This window comes from Stomoxys calcitrans, chromosome 5, assembly GCF_963082655.1.
Source record: "Stomoxys calcitrans chromosome 5, idStoCalc2.1, whole genome shotgun sequence".
NCBI classification, from domain to species: domain Eukaryota; kingdom Metazoa; phylum Arthropoda; class Insecta; order Diptera; family Muscidae; genus Stomoxys; species Stomoxys calcitrans.
The window spans coordinates 100,505,500-100,527,494 of NC_081556.1; the positions used below are offsets into that span (position 1 = coordinate 100,505,500).

At 41.2% G+C, this 21,995-nt stretch overlaps 1 protein-coding gene across 9 annotated transcripts in view; it reads left to right on the forward strand.

The window, feature by feature from the left end:
- Positions 1-3,422: 3,422 nt before the first annotated feature.
- LOC106087756 (arginine kinase) overlaps positions 3,423-21,995 on the forward strand; it is a 159,395-nt gene continuing 140,822 nt past the window's right edge. For 6 of the 9 annotated variants that reach the window (XM_059369207.1, XM_013252897.2, XM_013252901.2 and 3 more), the window contains exon 1: positions 3,423-3,639. The gene's annotated coding sequence lies outside the window, so the exon portion shown is untranslated. The other 3 variants (XM_013252898.2, XM_013252900.2, XM_013252899.2) reach the window with 3 other exon arrangements.

Consider the following 21,995-nt stretch of genomic DNA (forward strand, 5'->3'; position numbering starts at 1 on the left):
TTGGAATAGCTGTAACTTCCTTAGTTTTGCAAACTGCAAAAGTTTTCAGACACCTTTGGGGAAAATCTTTTTCCCTGGTGATGCTAGATGAAGCAATGCTGTAAAGTTTTTTGTGAAAAATATAGCAAAAGCCTATAATTTTTGGGCGTAAAAATTCAAGGTCGTTTTCGAAATGCATGGCGCGCGTTCTAAACCCAACTTTTGTCAATGGCTCTCTTACAGGTGTATAGGAAGAGAGTTGCCTTTCTTGCCCTTTCCAAAATGTTGGATTTAAAGCTAAAATTTCGTTTCCAGCTAGGAGACAGATTCCACTGTAGGTAACTTGTATCTCCTGCTGAAAAGAACTATTTCTGTCTTGTACGGATTTATACCTAGACCACTTTCGATAGCCCACTTCGCTGTTGAACGTAGAGCTTTCTGAAGTATATCTCTCTGTTTTTTCCAGAGACAATAATATATTGTTAATGGCTGTATTTCAAAGTAGAGGAGACAGTACACCTGACCCATCTTTTAAGATCCACAGATCCCAAGCCTGTCGTAATGCATCTTTTAGTAAGAAATTATTAATAAACTTACTTATGGTGGAGTTGATGCCTAAAAACTCCAACTATTTCATGATTGACGTCGGTTTTACATTATTGAAAGTACCTTCAATGTCTAGAAATGCTACCATTGTATATTCCTTGACAGCGAGAGAACCATCTATGTAGCAGACTAGGTCGTGAAGGGCTGTTTCAGTGGATATGCCTTTACTATACTATATGCAAGCTGCTGCCGCGACAGGCGATCTTCAGGGATCTTTGCTCTAAGATATGTTTTTATCAACTTCTCAAGAGTCTTCAGCATAAAGGATGACAGACTAATAGGACGAAAATCTGGTAGCGTTTTCCTGCTTTCGGAATGAAAATTACCTTCGTGTCCCTCCAGTCCACAGGATGTGTATCTCCCTTAGCCAAGGGACCAGTATATCTGACACAGTGTGTAGTTCAACCGGTGATACCTCATCAGGGCCTGGCGACTTTAATGGGTCGAAATCTCTTATCGCCCAAAGGATTTTCGGCTCAGACAATATTTCCCTAACAGGCTCCGACGAATGGATACCAGTGACAAGCACTTTTGGCGGCACTTTGTCCGTTGGAGAACTTTCCGGGAAATGTGTATCAACGAGTACTCATGCGGAGCGATGAGGACCACGCCCACTAGGGCACTGGAGACTATTCTAGATATCCGACCCATTGACATACAGATTAAGTGTGAGGTAGCCACTGCAGCTATAAGACTTAAGGGAGATGGGAGAATGGATTGAGGATGGGAGCAGCTCATACCATCGCGGTATAATCGAGGCGACGATAGGAAACCTGGAAGGAAGGGAAGAAGTTTCCGATCGGATACCTGAGATGAACCTTGAAGTCGAGAGCGAAGCACTGCTGCCATCGTCACAGTTTTGGATTGACAGAATCCTAGTATTGCCATCTGGAAGATCATGTTACACGGATGGATCAAAGCTAGAGGACAGAGTGGGCCTGGGGGTTTACATAGAGAACCCAGGAGCTGAGATCTGTTTTAGACTGCCTGACCAAAATACGGTCCTGCAGGCGGAGATCCAGGCGATCACGGAATGCGTGAAGTGGTGTGGTGCTAACGCGAGGACGTCGATTGTGAACATCTTTACTGACAGTAAAATTGCCATAAGGGCAAAAACCAACCTGGACGACAAGCTCACGAACAGTCTTGCAGTGCAACAAGGAGGTTAACGCCTTCTTTGAGGATGGCAAAATCCGCATCGTTTGTGTGGCGGGCCATAACGGAGTAAGGGCAAATGAAAGGGCAGACGATTTGGAGGTGAAGGCCAGAGGAATGCCGTCAATAAACTTGGTTAACCCGAAGCCTTTCGGGTCGAAGCAGTCCGAGTTAAGGGAGTGGGCGACTAATGCGCATGTAACATTGTTGAACAGCGGAACGGTTGCTAGGAGGGCGAAAATCCTATGGGCGGATCCAGATCGTGAGAAGACGAGGCTATTACTGTAAGGAAGTAAGAAGGAGGTCAGTGTAGCTATTGGTATCATAACGGGACACATAGGACTACGAGCTCGCTTATGTAGAATCGGTGCGGCAAGTGATAGCATGTGTAGAGGCCTCAGATGTATCCTCCACGAAGCTGCAGAATTCTACCCAGTATTTTTTCTGAGCCTGTCTCCTCTCGCCTTATATTTTCTTAGCTCAGCCTTATAGATTTCCCAATCGTGTGGTGCTCTTGTGGCTTTTGCTCTGTTGAAGTCTTCTGCAGTCCTTCCTTAGACCAACCAGCTCTGGGGTCCACCATGGCGGTCGCTGTTTGCCCCTTGGCTTGGCACTAAGACATGCTGACACAAGCGAGTTATTCAGGGCCTTCGTGATCCGCTTGACCACTTTGTCTACATCCTCCCTAGTTTCCACTTCCTTTTCTGGTCTAGAAGGGATAGACGTGCAGAATGGATCCTCGAACCCTGCTTTGAACTTACAGGCACACCTACACCTTAGTCAAACTAATGTTTGTATTATGCTGGTAAATGCTAGTCTATAAAAAATTCCCAGAATTTGTGCCGAAATTTATCCCAATCTTGAGGCCTTACAAGCCGCAACTTTTGTCCGACCATGCTAAAGTTTAGCACATAGTGTTCTGTTATGACTTCCAACAACTGTGCCAAATATGGTCCAAATCAGTCTCTAACCTGATATAGCTCCCATATAAACCGGTCTCTCGATTATCCTTGTTCGGTTCCTAGAAGCTTTAATTTTTGCTGGTTTGACAGATGTTTGGTATGTAGGATAAAATTATGACCTTCAACTAAATTTCTTTTGTATTCACTTTTAGCAGAATCCATGGTGGTGGGTTTCTAAGATTCCGCCCGGCTGAACTTGGCACGCTTTTACTTGTTTTATTTGCGACATTCTCGAACCCTGCTTTAAACTTACAGGCACACTCACACCTTAATCAAACTAATGTATGCATTATGCTAGCAAATGCTGCTGTATGAGAAATTCCCTCACTAAACTCAGTGTTGAGAGTTGAAATAAAATGCACAGCACCAATACACAAGACCAACTACAACCATCAGCCAACACCGCCTCCCCCCCAACTGGCACCACCACGAATACCTCTACGGTCTTGGCACGCTGTAAACAATTAAATACAAGAACACGTACTAACAACAAGTGTATGACCACAAAACTATTGACAAACACTTACGTTCTCTTACTCTCTTTGGTTATGTGAACCAAGCTATCTCTCTTTTATATTATTAACCCATTCTCTTGCTCTTTGGCAAATTGCTTTGTAGTGCAAAGGCAATATTATGGCTATGAAACAAATAAAATAGAAAAGCCTGGCAGGAGAATAGGGAAAAAATTAGATAAAAAAAAAAGTGCATGAACCGGATATGACACAGTCATCGAAGGATACGCGAACTCGAAAGACGCTTCTTGGGGAAAATAATAAACAGAAAAAACAGACTAAAAATATTTAAAACAACTAAGAAAATAACACAACTATAATTAAATAAATTACCAAGTGAAGAGAGAGAAAGAAGAAAAAAAAGTGTGGTCTATGTTTCGTGTGAAGTCGTCTATGCCCTTTGTTTGACAAAGAGCAAGTAAAAGGTTTGAAAAACCTAAGTTTGATACTGTTTTCTTGCATTCCGTCAGCTTTTGCATGAAATTGCATAAATTTGCATACATTAAGGAATTGGAAACTCAATAGGACATTGACCATAACCACTGGACGAAGTCACAGGGTCATTGTGCAACTTTTGCTAGACTTAATAAAAAAACACAACCAAGTGCGAAAGTGTCAGTGTGAGTGAATGTGTGTGCGCTTGTGAGTTTAAGTGTTGAACATGCCATCGATTCTATATGTGCAGTTTTTTTTCTGTTACTGTGTGTAGTGAATTGAAATCGTCATACATGTGAAAGGAGGACTAAAGGTTTGAGGTGTTTTTAAAAAGAGGAAGAAGCACAAAATCGATAATAATTATTTATTAATTTATTGGCAAACTAAATGACTAAGAAGTCAATAAAAAACAATAGTGGCATTGGTGAATGGAAAAATTTGATTGTGGCAAGCTGAAAAGCAAAAAGACTTAACATACATTTTCAGATAATGGAAAAAAAACTTTAAATGTTTCCATCAATAGTTTGTTAATTAAAACCAGTAAGGAAGGGTAAAAATCGGGCAGTGCCGACCGTATAATACCCTACACCTACCCTATAAGTGCAATGTGGGACCTATGTCCAATTCTGAACCAGTTTTGATGGACCTCGGCGAGCAAATATGTTCAAACTGTAAAAATTACGGTTGACAAATGACAACATTATAGCAAATTATCCAAAATCTGACGAACATATATATGGGAGCTATACCTAATTCTGAAACTATTCCGAGCAAACTTCTCAGATAATGTGGTAGTCGTCAAGGAAAGCGTTGTGCAAAATGTTGGCAAGATTGCTCAATAAATGCGCTTGCAGTGGCTCTTAAAGTGAAAATCGGACGACATACATATATGACCGCTATATCTAAATCTGGGCCGATTTCCATGAAATTAACCAGTAATATTGAGAGTCAAGAGAAAATCTCTCCTGCCGAATTTCGAGAAAATCGGTTAGCAAAAGACAATTTTGTTGCAATATTACTGTAAATCGGACGAACATATATATGGGAGCTATATCTAAATCTGGACCGATTTTGACCAAACTCTATGTATATTGTGATAGTCATCGAGGAAAGCGTTGTGCAGTATTTTGGCAAGATTGGTCAATAAAAGTGCTTGCAGTGGCTCTAGGAGTGACAATCGGGCGATATATATATATGAGAGCTATATCTAAATCTGAACCAATTTCCATGAAATTCACCAGTAATGTCGACAGTCGAAAAAGTCTTTCCTGCCAAATTTCGAGAGAATCGGTTAACAAATGACCATTTTATTGCATTATTACTGAAAATCGGAGGAACATATATTTGGGAGCTATATCCAGATCTGAACCGATTTTTTCCAATTTTAACCGATTTCCATGAAATTCGCCAGGAATGTTCATAGTCGTAAAAAAATCCTTCCTGCCAAATTTCGAGAGAATCGGTTAACAAATGATCATTTTATTGCATTATTACTGAAAATCGGAGGAACATATATATGGGAGCTATATCCAGATCTGAACCGATTTTTTCCAATTTTAATAGGCTTCGTCTCTAGGTCGAAAAACATGCCTGTACCAAATGTGAAGACGATCGGATGAAAACTGCGACCTGTACATTGTACACAAATTAACATGGACAAACGCACAGACAGACGGACGGACGGACAGACAGACGAACATAGCTAAATCGAATCAGAAAGTGATTCTGAGTCGATCGGTATACTTATCAATGGGTCTATCTCTCTTCCTTTTGGGTGTTACAAACTAATTCACTAAGTTATAATACCCTGTACCACAGTAGTGGTGTAGGGTATAACGATGAACATTCAAATTTGAAATAATGTTTTTATCTTCTTTTACCCCCTTGAGGCTCAATAAGTCAAGATCCCAGATCGGTTTATATGGCAGCTATATCAGGTTATGGATGGATTTGAACCATATTTGGCACAGTTGTTGGAAGTCATTACAAAACACCTCAGGCAAAATTTCAGCCAAATCGGAGAGAAACTGCGTCCTCTAATGAGTCAAGAAGTCAAGATCCAAGATCGGTTTATATGGCAGCTATATCAAAACATGGACCGATATGGCCCATTTACAATCCCAACCGACCTACACTAATAAGAAGTATTTGTGCAAAATTTGAAGCGGATAGCTTTACTCCTTCGAATGTTAGCGTGATTTCGACAGGCAGACGGACGGACATGGCTAGATCGACTTAAAATATCACGACGATCAAGAATATATATACTTTATGAGGTCTCAGACGAATGTTTCGAATGTTATTTAAAGGTGCCAATAAACCGATTTGTCATATCGAGCATCATAGGCACTCAGTATTTGTGCAAGAGCCGGTGCCGCTCGGCCTCTCACCGCTCTTCTACCGTTGCAGCTACTCCGTATGGAGCATTCCAGTATCCTCAACCTGTGGACGCGCCCGGTAGATGGCAGCTAAGCTTCTCGTGACAGCACTAAACACCACACATATCAAACTTCATTGTTCTAGTCTGTGTGTTGCTCACAGCTATCCCGTGCCGTGTTGTTGTTGTAGCAGTGTGATGTGTTCTTCGTCTGCTTGATTCTGTTAAATATATCCAGATCTAGGAACTCTGCGACTATGGTGGGGTACGTGGTAAGGGATCTGGGTTTGGCTGGGCAGTTAGACAGGTGGGGCTGTCGTATGGTCTCAGGACAGACATCCTGCACTGATGCTGACATCAATCCTTTTCTGGAGGAGTTGAGTCGGCTGCATCTGCTGGATTTAAAGCGAGTCAGAACTACACTGGTTTGGCAGAGGAGGTAATTTTTTTCAGGTGAAATAATGGGAGGCGTTCGTTCTCCAAGGACCAAATTCATCTGTAAGCTATTCACCGCGGTATCATGACTGCATGAAAGTTGTCTAGACCTGCTTGATATGCCGCTTCATCCAGAGGTTCTCTCTTGTAGCGCTGAACCTCATGCTCTGGTTCGTGTGGATCAACCTAAAGGCTTCTGGGCAGTGGATACCTTTATATACAAGATGTTGATTTTATGGTCCCTGCTAGAACATACCAAAAAATTTTGCTAGTTATGTCTTCGCAGGGGTTGGATCTTTATGTCCTGATGGAGATGGTCCACGTGAGAACTGAGGAGACAGTACCTTGCAGTTCGAAGAGGCCGCCGTAGTGCAGAGCTTAGCATGTCCGGACAGCACTCAGTCATATGTGAGATATTTGCCCCAGTTCCTTGGTGGATTGTTCCCGAGCAAATTTGCATTTGCACATTGCAGTTCGAAGAGTGGCATTCTTACAGATCTGAATATAATTCCACTGCGTGTCACATAGCTGACAAAACCACAAGACCGGCCAATTTATTTGTACGTGGTCAACAAGATTTGTTTGTTAGCACCCCAAGTGCTGACGGCAAGTGACTTGAGAATTTTGTTTATACTTTTGACTTTATCGCAAACTGCTGTGGCATGTGGTGAAATTCTTTAAAAGCTGTCAAATGTGAAGCTAAGTATTTTAGGACACTTTATGGTCGGAATCGTTTCTCCATCGACTATCATATTTAGTTCATTATTCACCTCATTTGGTGGCAAGTTCGTTGAGGTAGACTTCTAACCTCTCGCAGATGTCATCAATGGGTGAGGGGACTGATGCCATGTTCGTACAATCGTCGGCATATGATACGATCTCTATGCTGTCTGGAGGGGGTGGAATGCAGTATAGATAGAGGTTAAACAGTGCTGGAGCTATTACCCCGTCTTGGGGAACTCCCTGTTACACTCTACGGAGATTGGCATGGCCGACTGTGTCAAATGCTTTCGATGAGTGTGCCACGAGGAGTGTGCTATCACATGGCCTGGGCTTATTAACGCCACAGTGAAATGTGCGGTGATGGCATGCAATAGTTGTTGTGCTAAGATGTCTTCAAAATTCATGCTAAGGTCGGCGAATGGAAATTCTCCAATGAGGCTCGTGAGGAGTGGTGCTTCAAGCGTCTTGGCTACTACCCTTACTCGGGTCCTTTCCAGGCTTCAGTAGCGGGATCATTCTGCCCATCTTCCAGACATCGGGAACTATCAGAGTGTTCAAAGACAGGTTAACAACATTTATAAGGTACTCGACTCCAGGTAAATCTAGATTCTTCAGCATCAATGTTGAGATTCCGTCGGGGCCCAACGCCTTAAATGACATGGCGCCGTGGATTACATTTGTAGCTTCGTCCACGGTAAATTGTGATGGCTGTCCATAGGTTCGGAGAGCACGGTTATGACGAGTAGCTCTCCTCCTTGCCTTGTCACTCTCGGAACGCACAATAAATTAACGATTGAACAACCTGGCGCATCTCTTCGAATCAGTCAGAGTTACTTGGCCAAAAGTAACTAAGGAATGGTTTATCACGAAGGCCAATACCCCACCTGCAAAATCTACTATCTTATCCATTTTGCCTCGGAAAACGTTGCAATTCAATTGCAAGAATGATACACATCCCGGAATTGGCCCGGCAATATTGGGGCTATGATGCTGCTGTTGGGTATATTGCAGCATGGGATAGGTATTTTAAATTTCAGCTAAATCAGACGATAAATGAGCCTCTTATGGGATTAACACCCTTTATGGGATTAACACCCTTTATCCATATGTAAATCTCGTTCGATCAGAACCATAGTTTCAGGCGCCGGGGGGCGAATTTCTTCGAAATCGGGTAGTAAATGCGCATGCCATGGGCTTAGGATACTATGTCGGGAGATTGGTCTACATGACAGCTATCGGGACCCTATATTTCGAGGGACTATGTACAACCCACAATTTAAAAATTTATAAAATCGGATTATAATTGCGCCTTTTATGGGCTCAAAACCCTAAGTTGTTTTTTCAACATTTTCCAAAAAAAAAAAAAAAAAATAAAAATTTGAATATTGTAAAAACTCGGATGTAGAAACTATTTTATACCGAAGGATTGAAGGATTCTGCTGTTATACAGTTCATACATATATGCAGGTACATAGTTTGTGGCAAACTAATGCATGTACCATGTAGCGTATGAGCAATTGTTTCTATTGTCTCAAGCACTCATACGCTATGGAGGCCAACATTCAAAGAGTACACCCAATTATCTACTACTTGTGTGTGTGTGTGTGTCAATAGATTTTCTTGTGAGATTCTTCCACAATGTAACAAAGGCAGATTTCAAGAGGCTACTTGAAATTGTTCGTGATGTGTGGGTTTTTATATTCTTTTGTGGATATACTTTTATAGTTTTCACATAGCGTTATAAACTAAGCCATGTAATTGTTGTGCATTTATTACAACAAAATTAGTGCAAAGAAGGAATAATGAGGTTGCAACGAGGTTGCAAAAAGGCGAATTGAGAAATCTTAATAAAATGTTTTTTTTTTTTTTTAATTTTACGGATTAGAGTGCCCTTAAAAAACTCTTAAAAAACCAAAAATAACTTTTGCCCTAATTTTTTTCAAAAATCCTGCCCTTTTGGCCAGAGGTGGATTGGAAATCGGATTTTTTTAGTTAATTAGCCTGGGGATATATGGAGTAAAAAAAAACTGTGGTTTTTCCATTAAAAAAAAAACAAGTAATAGCGTGCTAAGTTCGGCCGGGCCGAATCTTATGTACCATCCACCAAGGATAGCATTTGTAGAGTTCTTTGCGCGGTATAATTTTTAAGACAAACAAAGAATAACTCGTCCTGGAAAGTGTGAGCTGCCGCTTTCTCAGAAGGCCAATTACGTGGACGTAATTTTTGACCACAAATTGAACTGGAGAAGAAATGACGAAGAGAAAGTTAAACTGTAACTGAAGACATACTACTATTGTCGGATAATCGATAGACAGGTGTTGGGGACTAAGACCAGGGACACTGCTTTGGTTTGAACTATCGTCACGGCCCTGAAGAGGGTGAAAACAAGAACTGTTATGCTATTGGAGCTATATCAAGTTGTAGTCCGATTTGGACCATAAATAAATTGAATGCTAAACATTGTAGAAGTCATTGTGTAATATTTCAGTCCACTCGGATAAGAATTGCACCTTGTAGGGGCTCAAGAAGCAAAATCGGAAGATCGGTTTATATGGGAGCTGTGTCAAGCTATTGATCGATTCAGACCACGTTTCACATGTATGCTGAAGGTCATAGGAGAAGCCGATGTTCAAAATTTCACCAAAATTGGATATTAACTGCGCCCTCTATAGGCTCAAGAAGTCAAGATCCCAGATCGGTTATATGGCAGCTATATCAGGTTATGTACCGATTTGCGCCATACTAAGCACAGTAGTTGGAAGTCATAACAAAATACTACATGCTAAATTTCAGCCTAATCGGATGAGAATTGCGCCCTCTAGCGGCTCAAGATCCAAGATCGGTTTATATGGCAGCTATATCAAAACATGGACCATTTACAATCCCAACCGACCTAGACTAATGTTGTTGAAGCAGTGTGTTGTACACTGAGGCGGCAGCCCTTGCCGATGAAGGACTTCATCGGGTCAATCCGGTACGTACAACCGGCTGCCATGGGATTGCACTAATAAAAAGTATTTGTGCAAAATTTCAAGTGCCTAGCTTTACTCCTTCGAGATTTGGCGTGCTTTCGACAGACAGACACTTAAAATGTTATGACGATCAAGAATATATATACTTTATGGGGTCTTAGACGCATACTTCGAGGTGTTTGTTTGCAACGCAAAGAAGGGGAAGAGCTAGACTCATTGATAGTATACCGATCGACTTTGCATCACTTTCTGATTCGATTTAGCCTTGTCCGTCTATCCATCCGTCCTTCTAAGAAGGAGAAGAGCTAGAATCATTGATAAGTATACCGATCGACTTTGCATCACTTTCTGATTCGATTTAGCCATGTCCGTCTGTCCATCCGTCCTTCTGTCCATCTATCTGTCTATCATGTATTCTTGTAATGAAGGTACAGGTCGTATTTGTTGTCCAATCGTCACCAAATTTAGCACATGTCACTTTTTTGGCTCAAGGACGATAGCTTTTGATTTTAGTAAAAATCGATTTAGATTTAGATATAGCTCCCATATATATGTATCGCCCGATTTGCACTTAAATAGCCGTAGTTACAAAAATTTTCAACCGATCTGCACAAAATTTGACACATATTGTTTTGTTACTAATCTGGGCATATCCGCAAGATTTCATCAAAATCGGTTCAGATATGGATATAGCTCCCATATATATGTATCGCCCGATTTGCACTTAAATAGCCGTAGTTACAAAAATTTTCAACCGATCTGCACAAAATTTGACACATATTGTTTTGTTACTAATCTGGGCATATCCGCAAGATTTCATCAAAATCGGTTCAGATTTGGATATAGCTCCCATATATATGTATTGCCCGATTTCCACTAAAATGGCCAAAGTTACCACAATTTTCAACCGATCTGCATAAACTTTGGCTACGATTGTTTTATTACTGATCCTTACATATACACAAGATTTCATCAGTATCGGTTCAGATTTAGATATAGCTCCCATATATATGTATCGCCCGATTTGCACTTATGTGGCGATAGTAACAACAATTTTCGAACGATCCGTTCGAAAAAAGTCTGTTCACAGATATTATTCTCAAAAACATATATATATTGCACGAATTTAGAATTGTAGGGGAGATGTAGTGCATTATATAGTCGACTCCGCCCGACTGTAGCCTTTCCTCATTGTTTTTGATTTAAAATCTGCATAACATATACCTGAATAATCAGATGTGAAGATTTGTTGCGGCAAGGTCGTTGTAATTTTTGTCGCGAATTCAAATCATTGATAAAAATAAAAATCGAACCACAAATGCTTTCGCAAATCGCAAACTACAAAGCAAATCTCGGCCAAAATTTCAACAGATAAAAATTAAAACTCGTACATCCCGAGCTGAAAAAGGCTCAGAACAAATCCTGGATAGAATTCTGCAGCTCCGTGGAGAATACATCTGAGGTCTCTAGGCTAAGGAAGATCCCACCTGGCTTAGGGAGATATACTGTGCTTGTATCAGAATGTCATATATACCTGTGGGATGGAGGGACACGAAAGTCATTTTCATTCCGAAAGCGGGAAAACCCTACCACACGAAAGATTTTCGTCCTATTAGTCCGCCATCCTTTATGCTGAAGACTCTTGAGAGGTTGTTAGAAACATATTTTGGGTCAAAAATTCCTGGAGATCGACTGTTGCAACAGCATGCATATTGTAAAGGCATATCCACTGAAACAGCCCTTCACGACCTAGTCGGCTACACAGAGAGTTCTCTCGCTGTCAAGGGAAAGGGCAATAAAGGCAATTATTGGAAAGGGCAAGAAAGGCAATTATTGTCCTATACATCTGCAAGACAGCCAATGGCAAAAGTTGGGAGTTTAGACCGCGTGTCATACATTGGGTATATACTGCAGTTGTCAGACCTATAATGCTATATGGTGTTGTGGTCTGGTGGACGGCTCTTCAAAAGTCCACCTACTGCTCAATACTTAACCGGATCCAAAGGATTGCTTGTTTGTGCATCCCACCGCACTGAGGACGATACCATCCTACAATATAATGGAATATGGTGTTGTGGTCTGGTGGACGGCGCTTCAAAAGTCCACCTACTGCTCAATACTTAACCGGATCCAAAGTATGGTTTGTGTGTGCATCACAGCCGCACAGAGGACGACACCATCTGATGCCCTGAATTTAATGCATTTTCTAATGGTTCCGGACATTGTGGCTAGACAAATTGCAGCGACCACTACGTTGAGGTTAAAGAAGCTCTCTCCTTGGTTATGTGAGGGCTACGGACACTGTGTTACACTTGATACAATAATCGAAGTGTGGATTACACCCTACCTGAGTCGCTTTTGATAAAAATTACTGTACCATTATTCCTGATAGAACCGATTGGAACTACGATATCCCTGGTAACAGAAGTTACATAGACTTCTATATGGATGGTTTCAAACTAGACAACCAGGTGGGCTTTGGGGTGATTTCTAAAGATCAAGAAGTGGTCATATCGAATAGGCTACCCGACCGCTACAGTTTGTATCAATCGAAGATCCTTGCAATTAAGGAAGTGTTGGAATGGATATTTGGACGATTGGCATAAATATCTTCTCTGGCAGTCAGGCAGCCATTAAATCCCTGGAGAACGTATTTCTGAACACAAAAACCTCCCTCGACTGTCGCATTCCTCACAACGAGATGACTGTACAGTTCAAAATTCACCTGTTTTGGTGCCGGACCACAGAAATATCTGTGAATTGTAAAGCGGACAAGTTTGTGAGACTAGGAACTACCCTATACATTCCAGGTATACTGGAATCTGTGGGTATGCCTCTTACGACAAATACTTCTTATTAGTGTAGGTCGGTTGGGACTGTAAATGGGCAATATAGGTCCATGTTTTGATATAGCTGCCATATAAATTAATCTTGGGTCTTGACTTCTTGAGCCTCTAGAGTGCGCAATTCTTATCCGATTGGAATGAAATTTTGCACGACGTGTTTCGCTATGACTTCCAACAACTGTGCTAAGTTTGGTTCAAATCGGTTTACAACCTGATATAGCTGCCATATATACCGATCTTGGGTCTTGACTTCTTGAGCCTCTAGAGGGCGCAATTCTTATCCGATTGGAATGAAATTTTGCACGACGTGTTTTGTTATGATATCCAACAACTGTGTCAAGCATGGTTCAAATCGGTTCATAACCTGATATAGCTGTCATATTAACCAATCTTGGGTCTTGACTTCTTGAGCCTCTAGAGGGTGCAATTCTTATCCGATTGGAATGAAATTTTGCACGACGTGTTTTGTTATGATATCCAACAACTGTGTCAAGCATGGTTCAAATCGGTTCATAACCTGATATAGCTGTCATATTAACCAATCTTGGGTCTTGACTTCTTGAGCCTCTAGAGGGCGCAATTTTTATCCGATTGGAATGAAATTTTGCACGACGTGTTTCGTTATGACTTTCAACAACTGTGCCAAAAAAGGTTCAAATCGGTTCATAACCTGATATAGCTGCCATATAAACCGATCTGGGATCTTGACTTCTTGAGCCTCTAGAGGTCGTAATTATTATCCGATTTGCCTGAAATTTGTACGATGGATCTTTCATGACCATCAACATATGTGTTTATTATGGTCTATAGCCAGATGCAGCTCCCATATAAATCGATCTCTATATTTTACTTCTTGAGACCCCAAAAGGGCGCAATTCTTATTCGAATTGGCTGACATTCTACACAGGTCTCCAACATATAATTTAATTGTGGGCCGAACCGGACCATATATTGACATCGATCTAACAACCGAGCAAATCTTTTCTTTTATCCTTTTTTGCCTAAGAAAAGATGCTGAACTCGACAAATGCGATCCTTGGTGGAGGGTATAAAAGAATCGACCCGGCTGAACTAAGCACGCTTTTACTTGTTTCTCTTCCTTTTTTTCTCATGGTGCCCCAGCGCCCCAACCGCATGGGTTTAGTGGGATCACGCATGTATCCCTCGTCGTCGCGATCTGATTGCTCCAAGATCCGCTACTCGCCTCCAGCCGCACTTAACCAGTGAACAGACGCTGATGTTGGCCCTTGGTTATTTGAAGGCGCCAATAACTCGCCTTGTCATCTCGAGTATCATTGACCCCTTGGTGACCTGCATAAAAACAACATAGCCTCTGTGCTACGGCAGTATATATTCATCACAAATATAACAAAATGCATATCCAAGGTAGAGGGTATCCAAATTGGGACAAGGCCGATCCCATTGCGCTTTTACGAGTTCATTTTGAGTTAATGTGATTCTGGCTGTTCGAAGTATTTTACTGTTGTTGTACTCTTTTCGTAAAAGCTAGTCTATGTCTTTAATCATTGTTTTCACATCTAGGGGGCGTATGTTGAAATTGTCCTAAATTTGATATTTTGTGATAAGATTGCTACGCTCCAATTACCATCAAGGCTGTTTTTCCTTTTTCTTTTTGAAAACAAACGGTTTACGCAAATTATCCACCTCCAATGAGAAATACATAGAGTAGAAATCATTTCATTGGCTGTCGTATAACAAAATTGACAGTTACAAAATTATTTACCTCGCAAAAAGGGGGTTGAGAATACTTTTCTTTTAATTGAATGAAAAAAAAAGTAAAACCTCCATTATAATTTAACTAGACCATGCAATAGGAACACTCACACCGTAGTTCCCTTCTTAGCGAGACTTATAAAAAATTAAAATTTTATTTGCCATGGTGTAGTTGCTGTTGTTTTTGCTGCCATTTTGCATATGGCTATGAATAGACTAACAACACTTTTTCACGTTGTTCTTGTAGCTGGTATCCTGCCATACGATACACAAAAAAAAAATGTCTATCACATCACCACAAAGGACGTTCTATTCTAATTCAATTGTCATTAGTGATAAAACACGCCATTCTTCTTAATTGTATTGTTGACAAAGACAGCTCGCTGGTAACTATTTCCAATACGATGAAATTGTCCATTGAAGGTTATTGCAATGGAAATCAATTAACAAAAATTAGTTTAATCGCATAATCTTCCAAGCTTTTATTGTTAAGGAAAATGCCTTAGGCTGGGGTAACTTGTATTCTGAAATATCCAAATACCAAGGATATTTCGAAACCCTTACAACTGCAGAACCATTAAAAATTTTTAACCCTCATTAGCTTGGTGAGGGGTACTATAGATTGGGTTAAACTAATTTTGCCATTCCGTTTAAAAAAATTAATTTGGATTCTTTTGTCTGCCTATGACACCCATTGGGATGAAATCGAAAACAAGTAAAAAACATAACTTATGAGATTGGATTTAAAATGTGAAGTAGTTAGAGCTGACGGTGCCAGGAAGATGATGCGCAACATTTTAAAGCCCTAAGTAGTGCGTCGGACTCTTGGCAGGACTCTAAAGTTAGTCACCTCGGTTTGGGCTGTCAAATCGTCATTTCTGGTCTGATTTGCTAAAAATCGACTCGAACGGGTATTCTCATCGACTGGGACAATATAAGTAACAAATGAAAGGTATTTAAGAGTACAGTACGAACTTGGTATAAAAATCCTTAGTTGTCTATAGACTTAATAATAAAATATAAAAGCCAGTGATCGTCTTGTTGTGCGCTCTAAACACTAACAAGTAAAAAGGCATTAAGTTTGGCCGGGCCGAACTTTGGATACCCACCACCTCGGGTATATATGGAAACCCCTTTCGTCACAATCCGGTTGAAATTGGATAACTTATGCACCCAAATTTGGCACCAATATTGAGTGGTCTAATAAACATAAGTCACTGTTAAATTTTGTATGTCAATCTTCAATAAAATCGGGTAATAAATAAAGCTTTTATGAGCTTCAGACCCTTAACCGACATATCGGTCTATATGGCAGCTATATCTAAATACAGTCCGATTTTTATCATATTTAGGTCAGCTGGCGGGTGACCTAAAAATCGAATAAAATATTAAGCTTTTATGGGCTTCACATCCTTTATCTGGAGATCGGTCTGAAGGGCAGCTATATCTAAATATAGTCCGATCAAAACTATATTTAGGACGGATGTCGGGAGACCTAAAACCACCCACTAATTAAAATTTTAGCTAAATCGGATAAAAAATAAAGCTTTTATGGGCTTCAGGCCCTTATCGGTAGATCGGTCTATATGGCAGCTATATCTAAATATAGTCCGATCTGAACCATACTTAGGTCAGATGTCGGGAGGCTTAAAATAATCCACTGTTTTAAATTTCAACTAAATCGGATAAAAAATAAAGCTTTTATGGGCTTCAGACCCTTTATCGGCAGATCGGTATGTATGGCAGCTGTATCTAAACATAGTCCGATCTGAACCATACATAGGTCAGATGTCGGGAGGCTTAAAATAACCCACTGTTTTAAATTTTAGTTAAATCGGATAAAAAATAGAGTTTTTATGGGCTTCTGACCATTTATCGGGAGATCGGCTATATCTTAATATAGTCCGATCTGAACTATATTCAGGTCAGATGGCCTAAAATAACTCTCTGTTTTAAGTTTCAGCGAAATCGGTTAAAAAATAAAGCTTTTATGGGCTTCAGACCCTTTATCGGGAGATCGGTCTATATGGCAGCTGTATCTAAATATAGTCCGATCCAAACCATATTTGGGTCAGATGGGGGGTGGCTTAAAACAACTCACTGTTTCAAATTTCAGCAAAATCGGGTAATTAATAAAGCTTTTATGGGCTTTAGACCCCTTATCGGCAGATCGGTCTATATGAGAGCTATATCTAAATAAAGTTCGATCGATATTTGGCTCCTACTTTGGGAAGCCTAAAACTACTTTCTGTTTTAAATTTCAGCAAAATCGGTTAAAAAATAATGCTTTTATGGGCTTCGGACCTTTAAATGTGAAATCGGTCTTTATGGCAGCTATATCTAAATATAGTCCAATCTGAACCAAATTCCGGTCACATGTCGGGAGGCTAAGGACAAATTTCAACGAAATCTGTTAAAACATAAAGCTTTTGTGGGCATTAGAGTCTTTATCGGAAATCGGTCTATACAGCAGCTATATCCAAATATGGTCCGATTTGGCCCGATCAAGAACTTAACCAGCGTGCATCTAAAAGACGTATCTGTGCCAAATTTCAGCTCAATATCTCAATTTTTGAAGGCTATAGGGTGATTACAACAGACGGACGGACAGACGGACAGACACACGGACATCGTTCAATAGTCTTAGAATTTTACGACGATCCGATCCGGGTCGGAAATTGATATTTCGATGTGTTGCAAACGGAATGACTAAATGAATATAACCCCCATACTACGGTTGTGGGAATAAAAAAAGTAACCTCGAAAAGGAAAATCTGAGTTTGGAATTCGGTGCTACTTACAAAATCCTTAATTGTTTTCCATGTCACGCCCCTAAGTTGGTTCATGTCTGGTATTGTGTCCCCACCTAAGTGCCGGGCAATGACAAAGCAATGCCTCATCATCCCCCCCCCCCCCAATGCCTCATCATCTTAACCGCATGCCCTACATATGCTATTACTTGCCGCAACGAATTTGCACAAGCGATCTCTTATACCGACCTCCTTTTTACTTCCTTTCTGTAATGGCCTCGTCTTCTCACGATCTGGATCCCCCCATAGGATTTTCGCCGTCCTACCGACCGTTTCGCTGTTGCACAGTGATGCATGCGCATTCGTCGCCCACACCCTTAACTCAGACTGCTTCGACCCGAAAGGCTTCGAGTTAACCAAGTTTATTGACAGCAATCCTCTGGCCTTCACTGCCAAATCGTCTGCCCTTTCATTTCCCCTTACTCCGTTATGGCGCGGCACCCAAACGATGAGGATTTTGCCATCCTCACAGAAGGCGTTAATCTCCTTCTTACATTGCAATACTGTTCGTGACCTTACCGTCCTGGTTGTTATTGACCTTATGGCCATTTTACTGTCCGTAAAGATGGTGACACCCGACGTCCTCGCGTTAGCACCACACCACCTCACGCATTCCGTGATCGCCCGGAACTCCGCCTGTAGGACCGTATTATGGACAGGCAGTCTAAAACATATCTCAGTCCCTGGGTTCTCAAGGTAGACCCCAGGTCCACTCTGTCCTCTAGCTTTGCTCCATCTGTGTAGAATGATCTTCCAGATGGCAATACTAGGGTTCCGTCAATCCAAGAGTGTGAGGCTGGCAGCAGTGCCATAGCAGTCGACTTCAAGGTTCATCTCAGGTATCCGATCGGAAACCTCTTTCCTTCCTTCCAGGTTTCCTAACGTTGTCTCGATTATACCGCGATGGTATGAGCTGCTTCCATCCTCAATCCATTCTCCCATTGCCTACAGTCTCATAGCCGCAGTGGCTGCCTCACACTTAATCTGTAAGCCAATGGGTCGTATATCCAGAATAGTCTCCAGTGCCCTATTGGGCGTGGTCCTCATCGCTCCACCTATGCCAAGACAACATGTTCTCTGAACCTATTGTATGGTCCTTATGTTGGACTTTTTCTCCATAGCAGTGTCCCAAACTACTGAAGCGTAAGAAAGTATTGGACTGATCACGCTCCTGTAGAGCCAGTTTCCTGTCCAAAATCACACCTAAGTATTTGACCTTATCAGGTATCGAAATCGTTTTGTTGAGGAAACGCTGTGAGTCAAATTGGCCCACCTTCGTCTTCCTCGTGAGCATGCATATTTCAGTCTTCTCTGGGTTAACATTGAGACCCTGGGTCTAGCCCAGTCATATGCCATATGCAAGGCCCTTTCGGACCTTCTACATAGCTGGTTCGGATCCCTACGCCTAAGAAGTATTATAACAACATCTGCATAGCAGACGGGTTCAAATCCCTCCTCAGTCAGCTTTCGTAATAGGTTATTTATGGTGGTCACACATAGGAGTGGCGAAAAATGCCCCCCTGTGGCTTGCCCTGCGCCACTTTCTCCCTTATAATTATGCCATGGGACACACAATTTATCCACCTGTTCCATAGCATATGGTTTATCCAGTCTCTAAAGACCGGATCCACCCGGTGCTGGTCTAAGGATTGGATCAGTGTATCGGTCCGCACATTGTTAAAAGCCCCCCCGATGCATATTGCCAGGGTGTACGTTTTGGCATCGAAGAATTCTTCTATTTTATGCACAACCTCGTGCAGGGCAGATTTCACCGACCTTCCCTTGATATAGGCATGCTGTTTGTGTTTAAGCGGTCATTTTGGAGTTTACGAATTGCTCAATCGGAAAAATTGTTCAGAGAACACCATGTTCTAAATTCACCACGTTCCATGCAAGCGTAATAACTCCTATGCTCTTTCGAGTATAGCTTTTTTAGCTTAGGTGTGAGATCGTGTGTTTGGAAGGCTTTACCTTGAACTCATATTTCGATATATGAGGTGTCCTTTCACTAAGGATGTTAAGACATTTAGCCATTTGTTGCCACTACGGCGTGGATTTCGTTGAATTCGAGCCGAACCATTTCAGGTGTAGTTTCAGTTTTGTTAGACCATCAGCATGGGGCAAATGCTTGTAAGCAATAACATGTAGAACTTATTTCTACTTTGTGTCACCTACGCCGTAGGTTCTCAAGGTGACATTGGTCATTAATGACACAGGACTTTGCTATGTTAAGGCCACTTAGAATAGTTAAGTGGTATCCTTCATACCGTACGTCATCTTTCCCTACGTCTTAGATTAAGAAAAACTTTGATTTATCCATTCTTTCGCTAATATCCTTTTGTACAAAGGTGGCATGTAGTATTTCCCCCTATTGGGACAGGATTAGAATTTTATTACTTTTAATATCATATTTCAGAGCAAATGCTACACATCAAAAATCAATTTGATTTTGTTTGTTTGTGTGTTCCTTATGGCCTCAAAAACGACTGAACCGATTTTCATGAAATTTTCACAAATGGTGCATAATGATCGCGTATGGAATATAGGGTACTAAATTTTTTGATATCTGAAGGGGGACGGACACTCCCTCTTACCCTAATTTACAGAAACGCCAGATCTCAGTGATGTGTGGTGCGAATTAAGCGAAATTTTGTGTGCTCTCTTATAGTAACCTAAAAACAAAAATTTGGTGTCCAAATTTTGGATGGGATACCTAGGGGGGCCGCCCCACCCCAAAACCTACCAAATATATATTCAGACCAATCACGAGAATATGGGACTCAAATGAAAGGTATTTAAGATTAGAAAATTTATCTGATATCCAATTGTCGAACCAAGTGTTTGGGGGACCACTCCAATCCCCAAATCACCCCTAAATCGGCCATATTTACCGACCATGGCAATATGGAACTAAAATGATAGGTATTTGCGAATAGAATACGAATCGGATATCCAAATGTGGGACCAAGTTTCTGGAAGGTATTTGCGAATAGAATACGAATCCGATATCCAAATGTGGGACCAAGTTTCTGGGGGTCCTCCCCTTTTCCAAAACACACCCAAATATGACTTATTTACTGACCATGACATACGGGGCTCAAATAAAAGGTATTTACGTGTAGAATACGAATCGGATATCCAAATGTGGGACCAAGTTTCTGGGGGTCCACCCTCTCCAGAAATAACCCCCAAAGAGGACAAATTTACGACCATAGCAATATGGGTCTTAAATGAAAGGTATTTCGGAGTAAAGCACGTATCTGATATCAATATTCAAGAAAAAGTATCTATGGGGCCACCCCACACCCATAACACCACCTAAATAGGACGTATTTGCTGACAATTGCAATATGGGGCTCAATTAAGGGGTATTTTAGAGTAGAACACGAATCTGATAGATATCTTCAGAGCCAAGTCACTACGTGCCGCCCCATCTCCCAAAACACCACCAAACCGAACATGTCTGCCGACTTTGGAAATATGGGGCTCAAATGAAAGGTATTTGGAAGTAGTCTACGAATCTGAAGTCAACATTCGGGACAAACTACCCAGGGGACGTTCCACCCCCATAACAACCCTCCAATAGGACGGGGGGTCTTAAGGAGAGTAGAGCTCGATTTGGGTCTTAAAGAGAGTGGAGCTCGATATTTATAGTTTTTAGGGCGAATACCCCATATCGGACATATTTGCTGACTTTTGCAATTAGGGGTTTAAATGAAAGGTATTTGAGATTATAAAACTAATTTAATATCCAATATTGAGACCAATGCAATATGGGGTTCAAATAAATGATATTTGCTGATTTACTTTTAGGGCTAAGTGTTTGGGGGACCACCCCACACCCCAAAACACACCTAAATGGGACATATTTACCGACCAGGTCAGTGTGGGGCTCAAATGAAATGTATTGAGGACCAATTTCTACCCATTCCCCAAAACAAACAGCAATTATTTACTGACCATCGCAATATGGGTCTTAAATAAACGTTTTCGCCCCCACTTCCCCAAAACACCCTACAAAGAGTACAAATTTACCAATATGTGGCTCAAATGAAAGGTATTTGAGATTTGTTGGGGGTACCCCTCATCAAATAAATTCCCCTTAAACCAATTGCAATATGGGGCTTTACATATGGAATATGGGGCTTTCATTAATAAATGGTATGGTATATTAGAGTAGGGCTAAGTGTCTGGGGGACCACCTCACCTCCGAAAAAAACTGTTAAAGCAGACATACGTATTTAGCGATCATGGCAATATGGGACTCAAATGAAAGGCATTTGGGAGTAGACCACGAAATGAATACCCACTTTTGGGGCCACTTTTCTGGTCCTGAAATGCTTGACATTATGGGGCTCAAATAAAACCGTGTTTTAGCACGATGCCGATATTATTTCAGGATCCGCCCCTAAACTCCCTTCAAACCGGCCCATTTGCCAATAAATAAT